This window comes from Bos grunniens, chromosome 3 (genome assembly GCF_055505025.1).
Source record: "Bos grunniens cultivar Pamir isolate PY7600 chromosome 3, Bosgru_T2T1.0, whole genome shotgun sequence".
In the NCBI taxonomy this organism is placed as follows: Eukaryota; Metazoa; Chordata; class Mammalia; order Artiodactyla; family Bovidae; genus Bos; species Bos grunniens.
In genome coordinates, this window is record NC_141167.1 from 89,661,062 (window position 1) to 89,688,169 (window position 27,108).

A 27,108-nucleotide genomic window follows, 5' to 3' on the forward strand; every position below is an offset into this window, starting at 1 on the left:
GCCACCATGGTGGCCGGTTAGAGTCCATCACCTGTTGTTACCTGAAATGAGGATTATCTAAGGAAGGGCAGTTGGATATTTGTTACTCAGGAATTCCTGAACCTTCAGCTAAGAAACCTCAAGAGATGATACCTTGTTCACTCGCAGTATTCATATTTACATCAAGAGCAGTGGAAGCTGGAGACAGTCCATTACCCCCGATTCGGTTCCAATCTGTGGGGGCAAAAGGCTGCCATACAATTTCTGGTTCAGCAGTACAGAAAGGCCTGGGTGAGACTGAGTGTTGTTGTCCTGTTAATCCATTTCGCATCTGAAATCTGGCTCTTTATTTATGTGATGTCTGCTGTTTCCTGCTGCTTCCTATCCTAGCAAGGCACAAATCAGGAAATATGAGGGAAACCGACTCTGATGGTTTGCCTGGAGCTGAAGTTCCTGGGACACAGGACTTTCAGTGCTAAAACCATGGAAGTCCAAGTTCTAAAGCCAGGGGAAAAAAAACAAGGAAGTCCAAGACCACAGTTCCAGGCAAACTATGATGAGTTGATCACTGGAGGAAATGGCCAGGACTGACCTGAAACAAATATAGTCTCAGTCTCAGATAGACGTTTATGAGGCTAGATTCAGGGTCTGGTATTTTTTTTTTAAGATTGTTATACTGTTTTCTTGGATTTGGCAATAAATATTTTATGAAGTTATACAAAATGAATCTCTATAGCATTTGAAAGGGCAAGCATAGGGACTCCAGAATAAAAAATAATTCACAAAAACATAAGGTTTATGAGAGCAGGCACTATGACTTCTGTATCCCTGTCACTTATCCCAGTGCATACACATAGCAGATATCCAATAAATGTTTGGTAAATAAATGTGTAAACAGAAAAGGTCCAGCTCTGGCTCTATCATTACTAGACATGTGGCATTAATCAAGTTAATCAACTTTTTAAAGCCTCTGTTTCTTCATCTGTAAAATGGGGATTATAATTATCAGCCACTTTACAGTTTTATGGGTTCAATTATACCCCTTCAAAATTCATATGTTAAAGTCCTAACTTCCAGTACCTCAGAAGATAACTTTATTTGGAGATAAGGTCTTTAAAGAGGTAATTAAGTTAAAAGGAAGCCTTTAGCAGAGGCCCTAATCCAATCTGATTTACAAGAAGAGGAAGTTTGAACACACTGAGAGAGACACCAGACAGGCGCATGCAGGGGAAAGATCATGTGAGGACACAGCAAAGAGACAGCCAAGGAGTGAGGTCTTAGTAGAAACCAAACCTGCCGGCACCTCAGTCTTGGACTTCTAGTCTCCAGAACTGTGGGAAAGTTAACTCCTGTTGTTTAAGCCACTCAGTCTGTGGTCCTTTGTTACAGCAACCCCAGCAAACTAATACGATAATGATTAAAAGAATAACACACGTAAATCACCTAGCATACGAATGCTCAGTAACATTTCTTGTTCTTATGATTATCAGTATTTACCATTAATAAAAATATCTGCACAGGGCACTGAAAATTATTTAGTATGTACAAAACCACACAGAAAGGATCAGTGGAATTGTTGTCCACACTGGTGAATCTTGGAGCGGTGGACGTAGAAAACTGCCCTTGCGCCGCATACTGACCACCATGCTGGCCTCACAGAAGAGTCTGTGTGTCAGTAAACAACACTCTAGCCCAGAGCTTCTCAGGCATTAAGGTGCACCTGAGGATCACCTGAGGATCTTGTTAAAATGAGGATCTTATTCTGATTTAGTGGGATGGGTGTGGGGCCAGCAAGTCTGCATTTCTAATAAGGGTGGAGCGATTCTCAGGCTTCCAGTCAGAGGACCATACCAGGCAACACTGAAGAAGCTGGTTGTTTGATCCCAAGTGAGGTAAGAGCTAGATGGGCCCCAGGCTGAGCAGCTGGCGTTTGTCCCCTGGGGAGGTGGGTCAGACGTGAGGGACAGGCCAAGAGAGGAGCTTAGCCCTGCCCAGATATGAGATAAAGAGACAACATATTTCTCATTCTCAAGGTCAAGGAGACATTCCTGACTACACATGCCAAGAATGTTTCCTCGAAAGTCAAAAGGGAAGGGAGTGTCACCCCATAGTAAATGATTTCAGCCTAACCATAGGCCTCTTTGCTAGACTCCATCTTGGCCAAGAGACAGGCACACATGGGGCAGGACCCGAAATAAACCAAATACAGACTCACAACCAGGCAAACCAAGATTATCGGCGGAGGAAACCTGGAAGAGATGTCCGGAATAAATCATTCAAACCACAACGAGAGCGAAACTCTCTCTCTAAGCCCACCCGTGTGAGTCTATTCACAAGAACCCTTTTTCCGCCTAATAAAGATTTTACTTGTTTCACTACTTTCTGTCTTTGTGGGAATTCATTTGTACAAAGCCAATGCGCCAGGGCCTTGTCACTGACTACGGGTCCCTGGTGGTCTGTGTGTGTTAGTAGCTCAGAAGTGTCCAACTCTTTGCAGTCCCATAGACTGTAGCCTACCTGGCTCCTCTGTCTCTGGGATTTTCCAGGCAAGAATACTGGAGTGGGTTGCCATTCCCTTCTCCAGGGGATCTTCCTGACCCAGGGATCAAACCCAGGTCTCCTGCATTGCAGGAAGATTCTTTACTATCTGAGCCACCAGGGAAGCTCTCCCTGGTGGTGTAGTGGCTAGAATACAGCAGTCTCACGGCCACGACCTGACTTCAATCTCTGGTGGGGAACCAAAATCCTGCTTTCAGTAACTGCAAGCCAAGGCCACAAGGGGATATAAACTATTTGGATACCCAAGACACAAAACAAAACACATCAAGGAAATACTAAGAAATACTCTCTAAGCTGCATCCTGTATCTATGTATAATGATTAGAGTTCTCAGTGCTATGTAAGTGAATGTATAATCCAGGGTTGGAGAGTGAAGCTGCTCGAGCAGGTGAAGTTATCTGGAGAATTCTTGAAGGAAGGAAGGAAGAAAGGCACTTGATTCCAGGGTAAATGAAAGCTATCCCCGTAGGAGAACCTCTCAGGACTAAAGTCACCTTAAACCATCTACTTGAGGTCATATTCAGTTCTGTATTTCCCTATCCAAATAAGGCCAGGAGTGGCATTTTGCTGCTCCCTTGAGTGGAGGAAGGCGTGGACGCTTTTATGGCACTGTTTGCCACCAGCTAGCTAATGTTTGGTTTCCTTATCTTTGGAGAGTATAATGGGTGTTGGTGCCAGCTTGGAGGCTACCTGATCTCAATCAGACTTTAAAGTAATTAGCAAAGCTATCAGAAGGTAAGTCTCCACGTGAGCCTGCAGCAAGAGCTTTAGGAAGAGGGCCTAGGGAGGAGGAAGGACAGACTCAGCCTTGGGTTACTCAGTAACCTAAGATGAACATCTTTAGTAGAGCCCCCAGATCTGTATCATCATGGCTTAGTGCTCTAACTGTGCCCCGAGAAGTAATCGCTTCCAGTTGCCTGACCATACACAGGTCAGATTTTCCTTGTCCTCTGAGGGCCCCTGAGACCCAAGAGTTTCCGTAGGGCAAGCAGAGGTGGATCCAGCAACTTGGGGGGAACTTCTGTTTTTAATGATTTTCTAGAGTTGGAGATGGCAGAGTGGAGCAGTAGAGATCTCAGCCCCTGGAAACTCTGGATTAATCAACGGATTGATTGTTTATCAGTCTGGGTATTCTTTTGCTGGAATCCAGGTTTCTTGCAGAGTAAGTGATCAAATTGACCCCTGATGGTAATTTTCCCCAAATAGATTTTTGAGGACTTCAAACTGAAAATCAAATACACTATTGTATTTAGATTAAGACATTGGATTTTGGACATTTACCAGCTACTTGGTCAAGTCACTTGATTCATTAAACTCTCAATTCTTCGTATTTACAAAATAATAGTACTTCAATTCAGTTCAGTCACTCAGTCATGTCCAACTCTTTGTGACCCCACTAACTGTAGCACACCAGGCCTCCCTGTCCATCACCAACTCCCGGAGCTTACTCAAACTCATGTCCATTGGGTCGGTGATACCATCCAACCATCTCATCCTCTGTCGTCCCCTTCTCCTCCTGCCTTCAATCTTTTCCAACATCAGGGTCTTTTCAAATGAGTCAGTTCTTCGCATCAGGTGGCCAAAGTATTGCAGTTTCAGCTTCAGTATCAGAAGTTCCAATGAATATTCAGGACTGATTTCCTTTAGGATTGACTGGTCAGATCTCCTTGCTGTCCAAGTGACTCTCAAGAGCCAGACATCCTGGAATAATAGTACTTATTACCAAGTAGATCATGGGTTAACTGAGAGATAAAAAAATATAAAATGTTAACTTTTTAATTTGTATGTATTTATTTATTTTTGGCTGTACAGGGTCTTCATTGCTGTGCGGGCTTTTCTCTATTGCAGTGAGGGGGGCTACTCTCTAGTTATGGTGGGCATGCTTCTCATTGGGGTGGCTTCTCTTGTTACAGAGCATGGGCTCTAGGGCACACTGGCTTCAGCAGTTGCAGCTCCCAGTCTCTAGAACACAGTCTCACTAATTGTGGTGCACAGGCTGAGCTGTTCCACAGCATGTTGGATCTTCCCAGATCAAGGGTCTAACCCGTGCCTCCTGCATTGACAGGCAGATTCTTTACCACTTAGCCACCAGTAATGTCCTAAAGTGTTAGCTTTTTATATGATTTCTTCTTTCTTTACCCCAGTTAATCACATTCATTTCCATGATCCCATTGCAAGCCCCATAAAGGCCGTAGGGGCTGTGGCTTATTTTCTTTCTCTCTTCCAACCCTAAAATCTACCCCAGTGCTTCTCGGTGAGATAAAATCTAAATAAGCATCTTCTATTTGCCAAACAAGAGACACAGTCCTTGCCCTTAAGGAGAAATACTGTCTCTTAGAGGGAGACAGAGGACAAATAAATATAATCAAGTACCCTAGGTGCCCTGACAGATTTCTAAATGGACAAAGAGCAACAAAGCAGAGCATGTTTACTTTCAGCTTGGAGACTTAGGAGATAGGAACAGCGTTCAAATGCTTCTGGGTGGTGAATGCGTGGAGATTTGGGGAGAGGAGCACTCCTGGAGAGAGGGTCCCCCACACTTTGCTGTATGGATCTCTTCCACCTGGATGTTAATAAACCGGTAACAGACGACTGACTCTTTCTCCTTTATAAGCACCTGATCGGCCCCAGAGTCTTGGCTGTGCCTATGCCTGGACTCCGCCAGAAGCCACAGACAGTCCCAGTGATCCAGGACAAACTAATGATTTATGCTCACTGCACACACCACTACCACAAAAACTGTGTTTGTGGACCCATTACACTTTTTGTTAACAACCTATGCAGATCAAGAACTAAATCAAGCTGGCCCAGACCTTCAGGGACAAGCTTGTGCACCAGCATCTGTTGTAGCCCCGTGGAAAAGAGGGTCTAAGTCCAATCTCCTCTCTTAAATGAAAATAAAGGAAGGGATTGGAGTGTCCAACCTGCCACATCAGAAATCCTAGAGAGGTTGACTGTGTGGAACTCAATAGACATCAATGTGATCTACCATCATAGGCAAGAAGGCCCTGAACCACTATTGAAAATTAAGAAATAGAACTAATTTTGTTTTGCAGGCAAAATCACTCCTGAACCCAGATATAATAAAGCTGAGAAGGATATATGCTTAAAAAGAAAAAAAAAATGAGAGAAAAAGACAGAATGAAAAAGAAAAAGGGTCCAACAAGGATGTGTTTGAACTGAGTTTGAAGAAAAGAGAGTAGATCAGGTGTCTGAGAGTATTCTAAGTGTGGACTTGTGATGTGGGATGGAAGGGAAGGGTTGGAGGACATGGGTCAGTCATCAAGTAGAGGAAGAACCTTCTGCAGAAATAGGCGACAGTCAGGGATCTGGAAGAGGTTTGGAGTTGCCAGAGTGTGTGATGAGTGGTGGGGCAGTGGTAGAGCATGAAATAAGTTTATATAGCTAGATCAAGGCCAAATCACAACATCTTGTAAGACATTCTTAGAGCTTTGGACTCCACCAAGGGACAATGAACAGCCAATAAAGGCAAGTAGCATGATCAGTTGCCTAAGAGCATTTTAACAAAACATTTTTCTTTAGTTGTAAAAATAATTTCTTTTCAATGGGAAAAGTATTAGAGAACATAAAAAAACACCCCATATAATCTAACTACCCATATGCAACTCTTAATGTTCTAGAGTGTGTCTTCCAGAAGAAAATAACAGGAAAGGGAATTAACATGTTGTACTCAGTATCCACTGTGTTCCAAGGGCTTTCTGGAAATCATTTAATATAATACTAAGGTTCACTGCTCCATACTGGCTACAGCCAGAGGCTTGTGAGGAGGGCCACCAAGGAACCAATTCAGTCTTGCATGAGTGAGTTACCTAAGATGAATGTCTTTGCTGAAGTGCCCATCTAGGGTCTGCATCACCAGGGCCAGAAAGGCATACTGTAATCCATTGGGCAGAAGAGATGGGACATGGTAAGATGGGAGGAGAGACAACTTTAGGATGAGGAGATGAGAAAAATAAGTTCTCTTTAAGAAGTCTGTGAGTTCCACAGCAGAGAAACGGGGCTGGAACTAAGCATTGTGCTATTGATGCTTCATTGAGAATTAAAGCCTTGAAAATGAGTGAACATGTGCCAGGGAGAGAGAAGAGAGAAGATGAAGAATAGAGGCTTGGGGAATGACAGAATTTAAAAGATAGCACAAAGGAGACCCCACTTGGGTTTGTGAAACAGAGTCAAAGAAGAACAGTAAAGAAAGACATCCTGGAATTTCTGAAGCATCAAATGTCAGGGAAGTTAAGTAAGGTGAGCAGTGGAAAGAGGAGACAGAATTTAGCCATTTATCAGTAGGAACTTCAGTAGGAGCATCTCACGAAGGGGTTGGAGGAGGCTGATGGCAGCAGGTGGAAGAATGGGTGGAAAGGGACCACAAGTTCAGGCTATGCTTTTGAAGAGCTTGACAGTGAAGGGAGAGGGCTTCTGGTTTGATTGACTACTTTTGTTTTGAAAGACTAGAAAATATAGTATATTTTCATGAGAGAAAGGTGCCAAGAGGCTGAAGATGATGCTATTAAAGTGCTATACTCCATATGGCAGGAAATTTGGAAAACTCAGCAGTGGCCACAGGACTGGAAAAGGTCAGTTTTCGTTCCAATCCCAAAGAAAGGCAATGTTAAAAAATGTTCAAACTACCACACAATTGCATTCATTTCATACACTAGCAAAGTAATGCTCAAAATTCTCCAATTTAGGCTTCAACAGTACATGAACTGAGAAATTCCAGATGTTCAAGCTGAATTCAGAAAAGGCAGAGGAACCAGAGATCAAATTGCCAACATCCATTGGATCATAGAAAAAGCAAGTGAAAATGAAAGTCTCAGTCACGTCCAGCTCTTTGGGACCCCATGGACTATACAGTCTATGGAGTTCTTCAGGCCAGAATACTGGAGTGGGTAGCCTTTCCCTTCTTCAGGGAATCTTTCCAATGAGCATCACAGGCAGATCCTTTACCAGCTGAGCCACAAGGGAAGCCCACAAGGGAGGAAAAAGCGAGAGAATTCAAGAAAAACATCTACCCTACTTCACTGACTATTCTAAAGCCTTTGACTATGTGGATCACAACAAACTGTGGAAAATTATTAAAGAGATGGGAATACCAGACCACCTTACCTGCCTCCTGAAAAATCTTTATGCAGGTCAGGAAGCAACAGTTAGAACCGGGCATGGAACAATGAGCTGGTTCAAAATTGAGAAAGGAGTACATTAAGGCTGTATATTGTCACCCTGTTTATTTTACTTATATTCAGAGTACATCATGCAAAATGCTAGGCTGGATGAAGTATAAGCTGGAATCAAGATTCAGGGAGAAATATCAATAACCTCAGATAAGCAGATGACGCCACTCTTAATGGCAGAAAGTGAAGAGGAACTAAAGAGCCTCTTGATGAAAGTGAAAGAAGAGAGTGAAAAAGCTGGCTTAAAACTAAACATTCAAAAAACTAAGATCATGGCATCCAGTCCCATCACTTCGTGGCAAATAGATGGAAAAACAATGGAAACAGTGACAGACTTTATTTTCCTGGGCTCCAAAATTACTATAGATGGTGACCGCAGCCATGAAATTAAAAGACGCTTGCTCCTTGAAAGAAAAGCTATGAGCAACCTAGACAGAATATTAAAAAGTGGGGACACTACTTGATCAACAAAGGTCTATATAGTCAAAGCTATGGTTTTTCCAGTAGTCATGTATGGATGTGAGAGTTGGACCAAAAAGAAAGCTGAACACTGAAGAACTGATGCTTTTGAACTGTGGTGTTAGAGAAGACTCTTGAGAGTCCCTTGGACAGCAAGGAGATCCAGCCAGTCCATCCTAAAGGAAATCAGTCCCAAATATTCACTGGAATGACTGATGCTGAAATTGAAGCTCCAATACTATGGCCACCTGATGCAAAGAACTGACTCATTTGAAAAGACCCTGATGCTGGGAAAGATTGAAGGCAGGAGGAGAAGGGACACGACAGAGGATGAGATGGTTGGATGGCATCACTGACTCAATGGACATGAGTTTGAGCAAGCTCTGGAAGTTGACGACAGACAGGGAGGCCTGGCGTGCTGTAATCCATGGGGTCACAAAGAGTCAGACACGACTGAGCAACTGAGCTGAACTGAACGGAACTGAACTGAGAGAGAGAGGATAGCCAGGGGAGCAACGTTCCAGAACAGTTTTTCTCAACCAAGAGCAGTCAATGTCTGGAGACATTTGGGGTTGTCATACCTGGGTTGGGGAGTTGGTACCAGCTTCTAGCTGATAGAGGCCACAGATGCTTCTCAACATCCCACATTGCATGGGATAGCCCCCCACAACTAAGAATTATCTGGCCCAAGTCTCAATAGCATCAAAGTTGAGAAGCCCTAGTCTAAAGGAAGAAAAAACATATTAAGAGCACAGTGGTAGGAACTGCCATCTGATATCCTCAAACAAATATTTATTGAATAAATAAATGAATTAAAAATTCCAACTGGAAGACCTATGACTTAAATGGGTCATGAAGAATTTGAATACAGTGTATCTCTGGGAACTCAGAGATAAGACACAAGCTCACACTCTAAGCTTTGAATAAAATGATGCTGCCTAGAGAATCAAGGAAGGCTTGGAAGATAGGCATGGCAAAAGGACACTGACGTTTACTGAGTCTCTACTGTATGCCAAGCACTGTATATATTATGACTTAATATTTACTACACTTCAGTGAGCAAGGTATTAACTCTATTAACTAAGGAGGAAACAGACTCAAGTTAACTTGCCTAAGATCATCCATCTAGTTAAAAAGGGTACCAAGATTTAAATCCAGTTATGTCTCACTCTAGGGCTTCCCCAGTGGCTCAGCAGTAAAGAATCTGGCTACAGTGCAGGAGCTACAAGAGACGCAGTTTCAACCCCTGGGTCGGGAAGACCCCCTGGAGGAGGGCATGGCAACCCGCTCCAGTATTCTTGCCTTGAGAATCCCATGGATACAGGAGCCTGGTAGGCTACAGTTCACAGGGTTTCAAAGAGTTAGACACAATTGAAGCGACTTAGCATGCATACATGCATCTCTCGTTCTATGCTGTCTTTCTGCTATAACAAAATCAACTGACATCTTAGCCTTTGAGGATGAGCAGGACTGCAATGAATATTGGAGTAGATGTATCTATTTAATTATGGTTTTCTCTGGGTATATGCCCAGTAGTGGGGTTGCTAGGTCACATGGTAGTCCTGTTTTTAGCTTTTAAAGGAACCTCCATACTGTTTTCCATAGTGGCTGTATCAATTTACATTTTCTCCAGCAGTGCAAGAGGGTTCCCTTTTCTCCACACACTCTCCAGAATTTCTTGTTTGTATAGTTTGTGATAATCACCATTCTGACCGGTGTGAGGTGATATCTCATTGTACTTTTATTTGCATTTCTCTAGTAACTTGTGATGTTGAGCGTCTTTTCGTGTGCTTTTTGGCCATCTGTATGTCTTCTTTGGAGAAATGTCTATCTAGGTTTTCCACTCATATTTTGATTGTGTTTACATGGTAACAACCTAAATATCCATCAACAGAGGAATGGATAAAGAATATGTGTATGAATATTAATATATAACAGAATATTGTGTGCATGCTAAGTTCAGTCATGTTCAGCTCTTTGCAACACTATGGACTGTAGCCCTCCAGAGTCCTCTGTCCATGGAATTTTCTAGGCAAGAATATTGGAATGCGTTGGCATTTCCTACTCCAGGATATCTTCCCGACCCAGGGATTGAACCTGCATCTCTTGTGTGTCCTGCATTGGCAGGCAGATTTTTTACCACCTTACCACTTGAGAAGCCCATAGTGGAAAGGAATGGAATTGGGTCATTTGTAGAGTCATGGATGGACCTAGAGACTGTCATACAGAGTGAAGTAAGTCAGAGAGAGAAAAACAAATACTGTAATTAACAAATATATGTGAAATCTGAAAAAATTGGTATAGACAATCTTATTTACAAAGCAGAAATTACAGGCACAGATGTAGAGAACAAATGTGTGGATACCAAGGAAGAAAGGTGGGGGTGGGTGGGATGAATCAGGAGATTGGGATTGAAATATATACACTATTTATCTTATATATAAAATAGATAACTAATGAGAACCCATTGTATAGCACTGGGAACATTACTCAGTAATCTATGGTGACCTAAATAGGAAGGAAATCCAAAAAGGAGGGGACATACGTATATGTATATCTGACTCACTTTGCTGCATAACAGAAACCAATTCAACTTTTTAAAGTAACTCTACTCCAATAAATTTTTTTTTTAAAGAAAAAGGATGAGCAGGACTTCAATAAAGAGAGGAGAAGAGAGGAACAGTGGCACTCCAGGTGCTGTGAAGCATGTGTAAAGGCCCTGTGGTGTGAAACAGCCTAGATGATGAGGCTGTTTGACTGAAACAAACGGAACACAGCCAGCGCAGGAGAGGAAGCTGGCACAAGGGTAAATGAGCAGTGATGTCACCACACAGGCAATTCATTTCTAGAAGTAGGCAGTTCTTAATTTTAATCTTTCCTGATGCTATTCAACCAGCTACAGCCTCCTCATTATCTGTTTTATAGGGTTTTCCTTTTTTTTGGTGCTAAATTGTCTTTACTCCAAGCACAGTGGTATCTAAATATTGGTTTAGGGTTTAGTAAATCTTTTTGTTTTCTATGACAGGAAAAATGAACTATGCAACTTACAAATCCCCTGACTAGACATACTCATTTTACAAGGCAAAATGAGTGAGAGATTAATCGGAAGAATTTTAGTACCTACTAAGCAGCAGTGGGCACACAATTGCCCAAAACATAAAACCAAGGCTTTCGGGGAAGCACTTCTAGCTTGTTAAGTAATGTCAGATAAATGTCATCCTCAGCTCAGGCTTTTTAGTAGTTTCTTAAAAATAAAAATAAATCTTCAGTCGTACTTCCTAAGGCATTTCCTGTTTATAGGGTGTGTGTTCTAGCAGCTGTGTTAAAAAGTGTGACCTAAGGGCTTTCAGATCAAATCGTCCTTTGAAGCTACTAGGTGCCAAGCTAGGGGATTACTCCCACTCAGGCCAGAACCCAGTCTCCTGGCCCAGATCCTGACGGTGTTGGGTTTCTGGATCCTATAATCGTATAGTCCTATAATGACTGCAAGGGGATAAAGGGTGCATAGAGGTCTGGGGTTCACTCAGTTTTCATGGAATGTATCATTTAATTGGAAATGCAGGAAAAAGTGATACTCGCAAAATATTTTTCAGTATTCGACTATTTTCTGGTCACAGAGCAGAAGTTTTGAGGCACAGAATCACTGCTAGCCCTCTAAACTCCCCCTCTCTCACTCACCCCCCATGTCTCTCCCCACTCTGGAAAAGGGAAAAAGGGCAGTGTTCATCCCAGGCTGCTGAACACATACTCAATTAGTCTCTGGGACAAGGAGTCCAGCCTTGATGATGATAGGTAAATGTACATACTTCCAAAGAGAAAAAAAGTTCCTCTTTAAATACAGTCAATTTAAACACATTTATTACTTTTAGGCTGCTAATTCATTCACTAATCACCAATCCAGTATATTAAAAAAAAAATACCCAGCTAGCCTGAAAGAAGTTAATCTTATTTCTCACAGAAAAAGATGAACACATAAAGATGTTCATTGCAGCATTATTTACAATTGCAAAATCCTGGAAACACCTTGAATCTATAATCACAGAATAGGTTTTTGAAAAAAGGTATGTTATATTCCCAGTGAAATATTATGCAGCTATTAATAATTGTTCTTAAGAGTATCAGTAACATAAGGAAATGCTACATAATACTGAATACACAACCGTACACACTATATATATATATGTTTTGGCTGCACTGCTCCCTGTGTGATCCTAGTTCCCCAACTAGCGATTGAACCCCAGCCCTCAGCAGTGAAAGCACAGAGTCACAACAACTGGACTACCAGGGAGTTTCTGTACAGCTGATTTCAACTGATGTTTTAACTGAGAAAAATATGCATAGAGAAAGGATTGGGAAGCTTGGTCCAATGTTTGGAATCCACCTCCATTGTTTCTTATAGTTCCTTGTCAGACCCCACAGTCAAAGTGGGAAAGCAGATGAAGAGAAAGTATGATTTTCAGGAAGTCTTCAACATGCAGGAGATAAACTCAAAGAGGTTGAGTTAGCCACGTGGTGTGGGCCTTGCAAACTGATCAAACCTGCCTTTTATTTCCTCTGTTAGAAGTACTCCAATGCAATGTCCTTTGAACTTGACATAGCTGTGGGTGACTGCCAGGATGTTGCTTCAGAGTGTAAAGTCAAATACATACCAATCTCCCAGCTGTTTAAAAGGGACCAAAGGCGGGTGAATTTTCTGGAGCTAATGAGGAAAAACTGGAAGCCACCATTAATGAATTAATCTAATCTAGTTTTCTAAAAAATGTGACTGGCTATTAGCTGCTTACAACTTGTAAGGTTTTTATTTACAAAAAAGAAAGATCAGAAGGATGAATAAGAAGAAACACTAGAGATCAATTTTACTATGAAAAAAAGGGCAAACCTCTTCCGTACTGGAAACACTTAGAGATAATAGGAGCCTTAAAGAGGGGAGAAGAGAAAAATAGGGTCTCTGAATCCTCCTAAGGCCCTTAGAGCAATTCATTTATAAATAGTAATAATTTATAACTGCCTGGTATGACTGATGACCAGAATACCATTATTTAGTAAAAATAAAACAATAGCAGCTATTAAAACCAAAACAGGCATAAATTTTTTTTGAGAATTGTATTTGGTTAAAGTATTCCAACTGCTGGCCATGAAATTCTTACCACAAGTGTCGGGAGCTTTCCACTGCAAGACTAGAAAATTAAGTACCTCTTATCTTTATTTTCACACTCTGTGCTGTATTTCCTTACCAATATTAGGAGCTGTGGATGGTAAACAAAGAGCTGGCTTCTTTGACAGCATGGAGCCAAAGGAAGGGGAAGGAAGTGATAATTCTCTAATTACTCCATGATGCTTTCATCAGTTGGACGGACAGGATACCACCACTGTCCTTGGTTTAATTGTGCCTCTCGAGTTTGTACACCTGCTGTCCTTAACTATCCCAGTTCCAGGGGAAGACTGAGAGTAAGAAACTTAGTTTTCTTAAGTATTCAAAAAATATGTCACAGCAAATAATAGCTTGCTACCTAAATTGATTTTAAAATTGCCTTATATACCTTGAAATTTTCTTGAGAAAAAGTACTCTATGAAATAGTTAAGCCATAAAGCCAGTGAAGACAGTGGTTAAGGGGGTCAAATTGATATAGATGATGGCATAAATCAGAAGCATGTTGTCAAAGATTCAGTTCAGTTCAGTTCAGTCGCTCAGTTGTGTCCGACTCTGCGACCCCATGAATCGCAGCACACCAAGCCTCCCTGTCCATCACCAACTCCCGGAGTTCACCCAAACCCATGTCCATCAAGTCAGTGATGCCATCCAGCCATCTCATCCTCTGTCGTCCCCTTCTCCTCCTGCCCCCAATCCCTCCCAGCATCAGAGTCTTTTCCAATGAGTCAACCCTTCGCATGAGGTGGCCAAAGTATTGGAGTTTCAGCTTTAGCATCAGTTCTTCCAAAGAATACCCAGGACTGATCTCCTTTAGGATGGACTGGTTGGATCTCCTTGCAGTCCAAGGGACTCTTAGGAGTCTTTTCCAACACCACAGTTCAAAAGTGTCAAGTCTTCGGCGCTCAGCTTTCTTCACAGTCCAACTCTCACATCCATACATGACTACTGGAAAAACCATAACCTTGACTAGATGGACCTTTGTTGAAAAAGTAATATCTCTGCTTTTGAATATGCTATCTAGGTTGGTCATAACTTTCCTTCCAAGGAGTAAGCGTCTTTTAATTTCATGGCTGCAATCACCATCTACAGTGATTTTGGAGCACAAAAAAATAAAATCGGACACTGTTTCCACTGGTTCCCCATCTATTTCCCATGAAGTGATGGGACCAGATGCCATGATCTTCATTTTCTGAATGTTGAGCTTTAAGCCAACTTTTTCACTCTCCTCTTTCACTTTCATCAAGAGGCTTTTTACTTCCTCTTCACTTTCTGCCATAAGGATGGTGTCATCTGCATATCTGAGGTTATTGATTAGTAGTTACTAAACCTGTTTATCATCTTTCCAATAGGAAAAAAAAAACAAAAAAACAATCACAGGGTTTTTAACAGAGGTCTGGGCCATTAAGCCTTTATGTAAGTTTTATCTTTTCTTGCTTCTTTGCCAGAAGGCTCAATAATATCTCTACAGTAAATAAATTTCCTCTGCCTCTGACAAGCTGTGTGGTGCAATCCTGGGCCAGCCTCTTACATCCTGGGACTCAGTTTCCTCAATTTGGAAAGAAAGGAATTTGTTCTTCCAGATCTGACATTCTGTTTCTCTAAAACAAAATATTTAGATAGCTCTAGGACATCCATTCTAAAACCACATTTAAGACACATCATCATTTTATGTTTCACTAAGAAAAAAAAAATCCTGACAACTAAACTGTGACATGATGCCTTAACCACAACTCTTTGACCAGGAATCTGTCACACCAGCCTCTCATGACTTTGCAATATGGAACGATTCTCCCTGCCTTCAACTGTATTGCTTGGCTTATCCTAGGCAATTCTTTTGTGTCTATACCAATAACAAAACATAGCACAGTTTTATTTGTTTATAGGTATTTTTTCTTTCATGGGTCCCATAAAACACTTGGTTCTTATTTTTTGCAATAACGCATGGAATTGTGGTAATTTCTCCAGCGATAAATATCTGCTTTGATAACGTCAGTTTTGTGCCCTGCTATTTTCATGCCTTCTGCAAATGCAATCACTTTTCTTTCTTTTTTTTTTTTTAAATCACTTTTCATTTCAACAACAAACAAAAGTGTAATTTTTGGTCATTTAAATGGCAACCAAGCTCAACATGTTATTACCAACAATGTACTTAACTCAATTGAAAAAATGACAACATGGACAGCTATGAGTAAATTTGAGCCTGGGCAGACCATGACGACTCCATCGTGACCAAAGCCTGGCTGACATCAGTGTAAGAAGCATCCCAGTGGATTTCAGAGATATTAAAAAACTGGGAGGAGGGCAGGAGATGTGTGTTTTGGAACTGATGATTTGAGATATACCCTGTACATTCCAGTGATGGGGATCTGAAACATAGTAAATGTTCAATAAATATTGTTTGGTTGTTGAAGGATTGGAGTAAAAGGAGTGAATAGACAGTAGCTAATTGGGAATGCTGAAAAGGCACCTCACTCCCTGCCTCCTTTGAGATTGTTTTTTATGTGCTGGCAAATTACTACCAAATATATTATTCTTTGTACTTAAAATATGTTTGCTTGAAATCTGTCATTAAAAGTTACATATTATATTTAAGAAGCTGAAACCTTGTTACTGTGTTAAATCAACAAAAACTTTAAGATCAAAGCAAATATGATAATTTATAATAATGTTTCTCTGAATCACTGGCTGGAATCATGAATCTCCCAACCTTCGCCTGTTGTTGCTTTTCAGTTGCTAAGTCGTGTCCAACTCTTTGCGACCCATGGACTGCAGCATGCCAAGCTTGCCTGTCCTTCACTATCTCGCAGAGTTTACTCAAATTCATGTCCAATGAGTTGGTGATGCTATGACACCTTCTCATCCTCTGCTGCCCCCTTCTCCTTTTGGCTTCAATCTTTCCCAGCATCGGGGTCTTCTCCAATGAGTCAGCTCTTCGCATCAGGTGACCAAAGTATTGAAGCTTCACCTAGGACTTGGAATCTGGTTCACATTCTTATTTTCTCTCCACCACCTTTTATGCCATAAAACTGTGAAACTCTGATTTTCATGTGGAAGACTTCTGTCACATGATCTTACATGCCCTTGACTCCTCAGTACCAGTGGCCTTGCCTTATCTTCTCCAGCATTCTCCTCCCAGATCTCTTCTTCTTGGTCTGTGAATATCAGCCATTCTCTAACATTCTACTTATTTAATCTGCCATTCTTCTCTTTTACCCTTTCCTTATTTTCTCCCAAATCCTCAGGATTTCAGCAAATCATCTTCATTTCCACCCTACCAGAAAATCAAAAGCCATCAGGTTGGAACTCCCTGAGCTCCCTCCCCAGCACCTAAAAGCTAAAAACTCTAATTCTATCTGTTCCTCCTGTTTCAGAATGACTCTTTCTCCAGTTCAAGGCTAATCCCTTCATCTGATCTCTGCCTCCTCCTCAGGAAACTCTTACTCTATTAATCATCCCCTCTATCTCCCTTACTCTAAGCGTCCCTTTCACTTGATCTTTCCTGACAGCATGTAAATATTTTCATCTCTTCTCTTTAAAAACAATTTTTACTCATCCACACACTGCTCCTTTCTCCTAGTGCTAGCCCTTTCTCTTCCCTTCAAAGCCAAATTTGTACAGTCTACTTATTATTGTCTCCACTTTCATCTCCTATTCATTTGAAAGGCTACTGTAATCTGAAATCTGGAAATCATCCTTCTTATACCAATAAAATTGTTCTTTAGGGTCGCCAGTGACTGCCATGTGGCCAACAGTATCTGACCTTACCTCTCATTAGTCCTTATTAGCACGGAACCTCCCTCCTTGACATTTCTTCTCTTTTGGTTTTCATGACACCATTTTCTCCTCCTTTTTCATACTTTAGTCTTACTCTGCTTTATTCTTTGATCAGACAGAAGGAGGCTCTGTCTTCAGCCTTTTGCTCTCCTGGTCTACTTATGACATTTCTTGGGTGGTCTTCCATCAAATACACTGCTTCAGCTTCCACATAGGACCCTCAGTCCCAAATCTGTGCTAAATGCATTCAACTCAAACTTCTCCCCACATTGGTGATAACAGATTTCAGTTAAACGCATCATTTTCTCCCATAAACCTGTTTTTCCTCCTGCCTCAGTGACAAGCATCACCAACCAGCCCCAGAGTTGTCAAGCCAGAAGTGAGGCCATGCCCTTGGACTCATCCCTCCTTCAGCTGCACATCTGATCAGTTACTTAGGCTTCTAGAGTCTGCCTCCTACCATCTGTTGATCCATTTCCAAAGCATCTACTTTAATGACACCTTTGTCATCTGTCACTTGTTTCACTATAGTGGTCTGCTAATTGCTTCTTCTTCAGTCTGCTAGAATAATCTTCCCAAAATACAAAACAGATCATGTTATTTCCCTGCTTAAATTAATTAGATGGTTCCCCAGTAGCTTTCAAGATAAAATTAAAATACCCTGGTACTTCCCTGGAAGTCTAGTGGTTAAGACTCCATGCTTTCACTGAAGGGGCACAGGTTCAATCCCTGGTCAGGGCACTAAGATCTTGCATGCTGTGAGGTGTGGCAAACCAAAATAAAAAAAAAACTCTAACTCCTAACCCCTTATGGTGTGCCTCTGACTCTTATTCAACCATGTACTCTACTACTTTCTTTTTCTGATCACACTTAACAATACACGCAGGATGATTTATACCCCCAGCCTCCTCCTCAGTGCTCTCCTAGCCTCTCCTCTTTGGTCCAGCTAACTGCTGCACATCCTTCTTGAGCATCTCTTCCTCTACTAAGCCTTCCTTAACTCCCTGATTAGCTGCTGCTCCTCTATTCTACAAGAGATCCTATGCACACCTCTATCACCTCTATTTCATTGCTGGTGTGTATATATATATATGTCTATATATATATATGTCTTGTCCTAGAATGTACACTCCAAGAAAGTAAGGACCATGTATTATTTGGCTTAGGCTGTTATATATATTAGTAGAATGAATGAATGAACAAATCAGCTCATATCTTTGTTCACTTGAAGACTGAGCCTTCAAGTCTAAAAATAAGTGAATGAAAAGTTGTTTTACGGTATAGAGGTTCCTCAAAAAATTAAAAATAGTGGCCATATGATCCAACAATCTCTCTCCTGGGCACATACCCAAACAAAAATGTAATTCAGAAAGACACATGCAGCCCTGTGTTCACAGTAGCACCACACACAACGGCCAAAACATAGCGACAAGCTGTACATCCACTGACGGATGAATGGATAAAGAAGGTGAGATACGTATAGACAATGGAATACTCTTCAGCCATAAAAAAGAACAAAATAATTCCATTTGCCGCAGCATGGATGGGCCTAGAGAGGATCATACTAAGTGAAGTAAGTCAGAAAGAGAAAGACAAATACCATAGATTACTTATACGTAGAATCTACAATACGACACAAATGAACTTTATGAAACGGAAACAGACTCACAGACACAGAGAAGAGACTTGGGGTTGTGAAGGGACAGGGGATACGGGAGAGGGATGGAGTGGAAATTTGGGGTCCGCAGATGCAAACTACTGTATATGGAATGGATAAATAACAAGGTCCCTCTGTATACCACAGGGAACTATTTTCAGTATTTTATAATAAATCATAATGGAAAAGAATATTTTTAAAAGAAAGTTTATATGTATGTGTAACTTAATTACTTTGCTGTGTAGCAGAAATTAACAAATTATTACAAATCAACTATATTTCAATTTTAAAAACTGTTTTACACTCTAGACAGAGGGAAAATTGTAGGTAAACTAAGTAATGATAACAGTGAAAGAAATATGAAAAAAAAAAGCACTTCTTTAAATTAGATAACTTTGTTTACTTACATCCTTCTCTAAACTGTATTATTCTCTTAAAAGAGTATGTTAATATATTATTAATATTTTGGTGTCTTGCTGATATTCTAATTTTTATGTGGAAAAAAGCTTAATTCATTAGGAATATATCTTAAGCTGATCTCCCAAGGAAAATTCAAGTGCAGCCTAAGTATTTGAAACACAGATCCAGGTTCTACAATACACCTAACATGGTTTGGGTTTTCTCAACCAGGACTCTCACTTGGCATTTAAATTTCTCCAAGACTTTATCCCAAACCATCTTTCACCATTCTTCTGTACTTATCTTATAATATTCTAGTCAAATTGAACTTCCAAACACTCTCTGAAATGTCCTACATTTCTCCCAATGCTTTATTTCTTCTCTTTAGGCCTTTATTTCCTCCACCAAGAATCTCTTTGCTCCATTTCCAACAATTAAGTATTAAGTGTGACTTCATACATAAACACCTCTCTGATTTTTTTCTGAAGAGATTCTCTTCATATCATTTTGTACCTCTTACTATACAAGTTTTATTTTTTTAACTTTGTATAGCAAAAATGACTATACAGTTTAATATTTCATTTTATATTGAAGTTTTGTAACATTTTTCAAGCCCTTCCAGACAGAGTATCAGAGAAGGCAATGGCAGCCCACTCCAGTACTCTTGGCTGGAAAACCCCATGGACGGAGGAGCCTGGTAGGCTGCAGTCCATGGGGTCACGAAGAGTCGGACACGACTGAGCAACTTCACTTTCCCTTTTCACTTTCATGCATTGGAGAAGGAAATGGCAAGCCACTCCAGTGTTCTTGCCTGGAGAATCCCAGGGACGGGGGAGCCTGGTGGGCTGCCGTCTATGGGGTCGCACAGAGTCGGACACGACTGAAGCGACTTAGCAGCAGCAGCAGCAAGACAGAGTATAACTCTTCTAATGACATATTTTGAGCAATATATTTCAAGTATAGAGAAAAATATAACGTTCTAACTACAGTGATACACCTTAGTTCTAAATTATGCATTTTAACTGGCATATATTATTCCATTGTCTAAATACTCCACAATCTAGTATTTATCTGTTCTCTTACTTCCAACTTGTTGCCATTTTGAAATGATAAACACCTGGACATGATCTCTTGTGCATGTGTAAAAAAGTTTTTCTAGGATGCTGCTGCTGCTGCTGCTGCTGCTAAGTCGCTTCAGTCGTGTCCAACTCTGTGCGACCCCATAGACGGCAGCCCACCAGGCTCCCCCGTCCCTGGGATTCTCCAGGCAAGAACACTGGAGTGGGTTGACATTTCCTTCTCCAATGCATGAAAGTGAAAAAATAAAGTGAAGTCGCTCAGTCACGTCCAACTCCTAGCTACCCCATGGACTGCAGCCCACCAGGCCCTTCCGTCCATGGGATTTTCCAGGCAAGAGTACCAGAGTGGGGTGCTATTGCCTTCTCCGTTTCCTAGGATACCTTCTGTAAATCACATTCTTACGAACGGAGTTAGTTTTTGTGCACCTTCAACTTTCTCGCCTCTTGCCTTCACCTCCCTGCAGTGCAAGCATTCTTCTAGGCACTGCAGATTATGCCTGTGAACAACAACAACAAAAAAAATCCCTGCCCTCATGAAATTTGCATTCCAGGTGGCAGAGTGTAAAAGTAGTAAACTGTATGCATACAAAGCTCCCACAGGCTCATCAACACTCAAACATTTTTTCTTAATTTTACTAATCTGATAGGTATAAAGCGATACATGATTGCTTTAATGTATCTCTGATTACTAATACACTTGACCTTTTTTCCCCATTATGTTTATTCACTAGTTTTAGTGTTGTTTTCTTGTGAAGTATCTGTTCACATCTCTTGCTTATTTCCCCGCTATTGAGTTACCTTATTCGTAATAATTTATGGAGTATATTATTGATAATGGTAATATGAGGGGGGGTGTCTCAGATGAGATCAGATCATCGCTCAGTCCTGTCCGACTCTTTTCGACCCCATGAATCGCAGCACACCAGGCCTCCCTGTCCATCACCAACTCCCAGAGTTCACCCAGACTCATTGTATCCATCGAGTCAGTGATGCCATCCAGCCATCTCATCCTCTGTTGTCCCCTTCTCCTCCTGCCCCCAATCCCTCCCAGCATCAGAGTCTTTTCCAATGAGTCAACTCTTCGCATGAGGTGGCCAAAGTACTGGATTTTCAGCTTTAGCATCATTCCTTCCAAAGAAATCCCAGGGCTGATCTCCTTCAGAATGGACTGGTTGGATCTCCTTGCAGTCCAAGGGACTGTCAAGAGTCTTCTCCAACACCACAGTTCAAAAGCATCCATTCTTCAGCGCTCAGCCTTCTTCACAGTCCAACTCTCACATCCATACATGACCACTGGAAAAACCATAGCCTTGACTAGGCGAACCTTTGTTGGCAAAGTAATGTCTCTGCTTTTGAATATGCTATCTAGGTTGGTCATAACTTTCCTTCCAAGGAGTGTCTTTTAATTTCATGGCTGCAATCACCATCTGTAGTGATTTTGGAGCCCAGAAAAATAAAGTCTGACACTGTTTCCACGGTTTCCCCATCTATTTCCCATGAAGTGGTGGGACCGGATGCCATGATCTTCATTTTCTGAATGTTGAGCTTTAAGCCAACTTTTTCACTCTCCACTTTCACTTTCATCAAGAGGCTTTTGAGTTCCTCTTCACTTTCTGCCATAAGGGTGGTGTCATCTGCATATCTGAGGTTATTGATATTTCTCCCGGCAATCTTGATTCCAACTTGTGTTTCTTCCAGCCCAGCATTTCTCATGACGTACTCTGCATATAAGTTAAATAAGCAGGGTGACAATATACAGCCTTGACAAACTCCTTTTCCTATTTGGAACCAGTCTGTTGTTCCATGTCCAGTTCTAACTGTGGCTTCCTGACCTGCATACAGATTTCTCAAGAGGCAGATCAGGTGATCTGGTATTCCCATCTCTTTCAGAATTTTCCAGTTTATTGTGATCCACACAGTCAAAGGCTTTGGCATAGTCAATAAAGCAGAAATAGATGTTTTTCTGGAACTCTCTTGCTTTTTCCATGATCCAGCGGATGTTGGCAATTTGATCTCTGGTTCCTCTGCCTTTTCTAAAACCAGCTTGAACATCAGGAAGTTCACGGTTCCCATATTGCTGAAGCCTGGCTTGGAGAATTTTGAGCATTACTTTACTAGCGTATGAGATGAGTGCAATTGTGCGGTAGTTTGAGCATTCTTTGGCATTGCCTTTCTTTGGGATTGGAATGAAAACTGACCTTTTCCAGTCCTGTGGCCATTGCTGAGTTTTCCAAATTTGCTGGCATATTGAGTGCAGCACTTTCACAGCACCATCTTTCAGGATTTGGAATAGCTCAACTGGAATTTCATCACCTCCACTAGCTTTGTTTGTAGTGATGCTTTCTAAGGCCCACTTGACTTCACATTCCAGGATGTCTGGCTCTAGGTCAGTGATCACACCATCGTGATTATCTGGGTCGTGGAGATCTTTTTTGTACAGTTCTTCTGTGTATTCTTGCCATCTCTTCTTAATATCTTCTGCTTCTGTTAGGTCCATACCATTTCTGTCCTTTATCGAGCTCATCTTTGCATGAAATGTTCTTTGGTATCTCTGATTTTCCTGAAGAGATCCCTAGTCTTTCCCATTCTGTTGTTTTCTTCTATTTCTTTGCATTGATCACTGAAGAAGGCTTTCTTATCTCTTCTTGCTATTCTTTGGAACTCTGCATTCAGATGTTTATATCTTTCCTTTTCTCCTTTGCTTTTCGCTTCTCTTCTTTTCACAGCTATTTGTAAGGCCTCCCCAGACAGCCATTTTGCTTTTTTGCATTTCTTTTCTATGGGAATGGTCTTAATCCCTGTCTCCTGTACAGTGTCACGAACCTCATTCCATAGTTCATCAGGCAGTCTATCTATCAGATCTGGGCCCTTAAATCTATTTCTCACTTCCACTGTATAATCATAAGGGATTTGATTTAGGTCATACCTGAATGGTCTAGTGGTTTTCCCTACTTTCTTCAATTTAAGTCTGAATTTGGCAATAAGGAGTTCATGGTCTGAGCCACAGTCAGCTCCTGGTCTTGTTTTTGCTGCCTGTATAGAGCTTCTCCATCTTTGGCTGCAAAGAATATAATCAATCTGATTTTGGTGTTTACCATCTGGTGATGTCCATGTATAGAGTCTTCTCTTGTGTTGTTGGAAGAGGGTGTTTGTTATGACCAGTGCATTTTCTTGGCAAAACTCTATTAGTCTTTGCCCTGCTTCATTCCGTATTCCAAGGCCAAATTTGCCTGTTACTCCAGGTGTTTCTTGACTTCCTACTTTTGCATTCCAGTCCCCTATAATAAAAAGGACATCTTTTTTGGGTGTTAGTTCTAAAAGGTCTTGTAGGTCTTCATAGAATCGTTCAACTTCAGCTTCTTCAGCGTTACTGGTTGGGGCATAGACTTGGATTACTGTGATATTGAATGGTTTCCATGTATTATAAATACACATTGCCGGCTTCTGACTTATCACTTTGAGTCTTCTTGTTAAGTTTTAGTATTAATATGCTAAAATGTGTCAGTCTGCACCTTTATGATTTGTGCTTTTTGTATCTTTATGTTAAAAACAATTTGGGGACTTTCTTGGTGGTACAGTGGACAAGAATTTGCCTGCCAATTCAGGGGACACAGGTTCAATTCCTAGTAAGGGAAGATCCCACATGCCATGGAGCAACTAAGCCCACAAGCCACAACTACCGAAGTCCTAGAGCCTAGAGGCTGTGCTCCGCAACAAGAGAAGCCACCATGATGAGAAGCTTGAGCACTCATCAAAGAGTAGCCCCTGCTCACCATAACTGGAGAAATCCCCCTGGTAGCAACAAAGACCCTGCAAAATGAATAATTAAAAAATAAAATAAAAGCAATTTCCTTTCCCATGGTCATAAAAATATTCTTCCACATTTTCTTGTTTAAATTTTAAAGCTTGACTTTGACATTTGGGAGTCTAATCCATCTAGAATTAATTTTTGTTTATGGTCTGTGTAATTTTATTTTATTTTTCTGTGAGGGAACCAATTATCTTAGCCCATGTTTTGACTGATTTGTAACACCACACATTGGCCACAGGATTAACTTCCATGTATGTTTGGGGCACTTTCTGGTCTCTCTGCTGCTGCTAAGTCGCTTCAGCCGTGTCCGACTCTGTGCTACCCCATAGACGGCAACCCATCAGGCTCCACAGTCCCTGGGATTCTCCAGGCAAGAACACTGGAGTGGGTTGCCATTTCCTTCCCCAATGCGTGAAAGTGAAGTCGCTCAGTCGTGTCCAACTCTTAGTGACCCCATGGACTGCAGCCTACCAGAGTACTGGAGTGGGGTGCCATTGCCTTCTCCGGCTGGTCTCTCTATTCTGTTGCATTAGTTATCTGCCTCTCCATAATCAATCTCACAGTAACTTCATTGTTATTGACTTTAATTAACTTGATACGCAACAGGACAAGTTCTCCCAATTTTACTTATCTTTGAATATATATTGTCTGTCTATGGTCTTCTCAATGCTCTACCTTTTGAACTTAGGTTGAAATTACCAATTGCCATTCAAATCAATTAATCAAAACAACACAACACTCAGAGATTTTGACTGGAATTGCACTGAACTTAAATTACCTCATGACGAATTGACATCTTTATTGAGTCTTCCTTTCACAAAATATAGTATCTCTCAGTAGTCATTTAGGTATTAATATTATTTTACGTTTTCCAATATGGTTATATAGCTATTTGCACAATTGTGATATACATCTTTGGTTATATTCTTTTTTTTCCTTTTCCTAACTTTTTGCTGCTAGGGAGCATGGTCATTGTTGTTTATCATTATTACAGTCTCAAACTATTTTTCTTCTTATATATAGGAATACAGCTGATTTTTGCATTTTAATTTTGTATTTATGGGTTTTAGTGAACTCTTCTATTTTAATAGTTTGTAGATTGTCTTAAATTTTTATATAATCTCATTAATTGTGACTAACAAGTTTGTTTCTTCCTTTAAAATCCTTATACATTTAATTTCTTTTTATTTATAGTGGTTCACTAGGCCCTTCATTACTCAATTTAATAAATGTAGTGATGATAAAAATCATGTCATATTCCTTACTTAAAAAGAAATGCTTCTAAAAAGTTAATTATTAAACATATTAGGTGTATTTTTTCCTATAAATTTTGGGTGGACACCTTTTTTCATGTTAAGGAAGGTCCTTCTATAATGCATTTGCTAAGAATTTTTACCATGATTAAATTTTATCATATATTTCTCTTTAGACATTGAGATAATTATTTTTCTCCTCTAATATATAAATGTAGTAATATATAAAAATAATGAATTACGTCAATAAATTTTCTAATTTGTAGGATGGGATGGGGAGGGAGGTGGGTGGGAGAGGGAGGTGGATGGGGGTTTCAGGATGGGGAACGCATATACATCCATGGCTGATTCATGTTATTCCAAAAGTATTAAAATTTAGAAAAAAAATTTCTAATGTTCTAGTGTTGAATTCTGGGATAAATAAACCCTAACAGACCATAAATCTTAATCCTAATTGTTTTCGTAGGCAGATTTTTAAAATTTAATTTAATTTTTTAAATTACATCTAAAGTTTGACTTTTAAAATTAATTTTTAATGAAATACAGTTGACATACAATTTACATAAGTTGCTGCTGCTAAGTCACTTCAGTCGTGTCCGACTCTGTTTGACTCCATAGACGGCAGCCCACCAGGCTCCCCCATCCCTGGGATTCTCCAGGCAAGAACACTGGAGTGGGTTGCCATTTCCTTCTCCAATGGATGAAAGTGAAAAGTGAAAGGTAAGTCACTCAGTCGTGTCCGACTCTCAGCGACCCCATGGACTGCAGCCTACCAGGCTCCTCAGTCCATGGGATTTTCCAGGCAAGGGTACTGGAGTGGGTGCCATCGCCTTCTCCATCTTACATAAGTTACAGATGTACAATGCAGTGATTCACAATTTTTAAAGATTAGACTCCAATTATACTTGTTATGAAATATTGGTTATACTCCTCATGTTGTGCACTATATCATTGTAGCTTATTTTATACATAGCAGTTTGTTTCTCTTAATTCCCTGTGCATGTATTGCCCCTTCCTCCTTCCCTCTCCTTACTGGTAATCACTTGTTTGTTCTCTATGTCTGTAAGTCTGCTTCTTTTTTGTTATACTCCCTATTTTGTTGTACATTTTAGAGTCCAACATTTAAGTGATATCATATAGTATTTTTCTTTCTCTATCAGATTTATTTCACTTTTCATAACACCCTCTAAGGCTATCCATGGTGCTGCAAATGGCAAATTTTCATTTTTATGGCTGAGTAGTATTCCACTTTATATATATACCACATCTTCTTTATCCATTCATCTGTTGACAGACACTTAGTTTGCTTCTATATCTCGGCAATTATAAATAATGCTGCTATGAACATTGGGGTGCAGGTATCTTTTTGAATTAGTATTTTTGTTTTTTCCAGATATATATACTCAGAACTGGGATTTCTGGGTCATATGGAAGTTCTATTTTTAGTTTTGTAGATTTTGGGGAAACCTCCATAGTGGCTATACCAATTTAAATTCCCATCAACAGTATACAGAGTTCTCTTTTCTCCACATCTTTGTCAACATTTGTTATTTGTGTTCTTTTTGCTGAGAGTTATTCTGATAGGTGTCAGGTGATGCCTTTCCCTGATGATTAGTGACGATGAGCATCTTTTCATGTTGGGCATCTGCATTTCTTCTTTGGAAAAATATCTATTCAGTTCTGATGCCCATTTTTAAAATTAGGTTGCTTTTTTTTTGGATGTTGAGTTGTATTAACTCTTTCTACATGTTGGGTATTAATTCCTTCTCAGTCATATCATTTGCAAATATTTTCTCCC

General features: G+C 40.5%; 1 protein-coding gene and 1 pseudogene across 6 annotated transcripts in view; one reads left to right on the forward strand and one right to left on the reverse strand.

Moving 5' to 3' along the window:
• ADORA3 (adenosine A3 receptor) overlaps positions 1-27,108 on the reverse strand; it is a 154,705-nt gene that overhangs the window by 95,374 nt on the left and 32,223 nt on the right. The gene's annotated exons all lie outside the window — the stretch shown is intronic.
• LOC147376045 (thioredoxin pseudogene) lies at positions 12,616-12,928 on the forward strand (annotated as a pseudogene).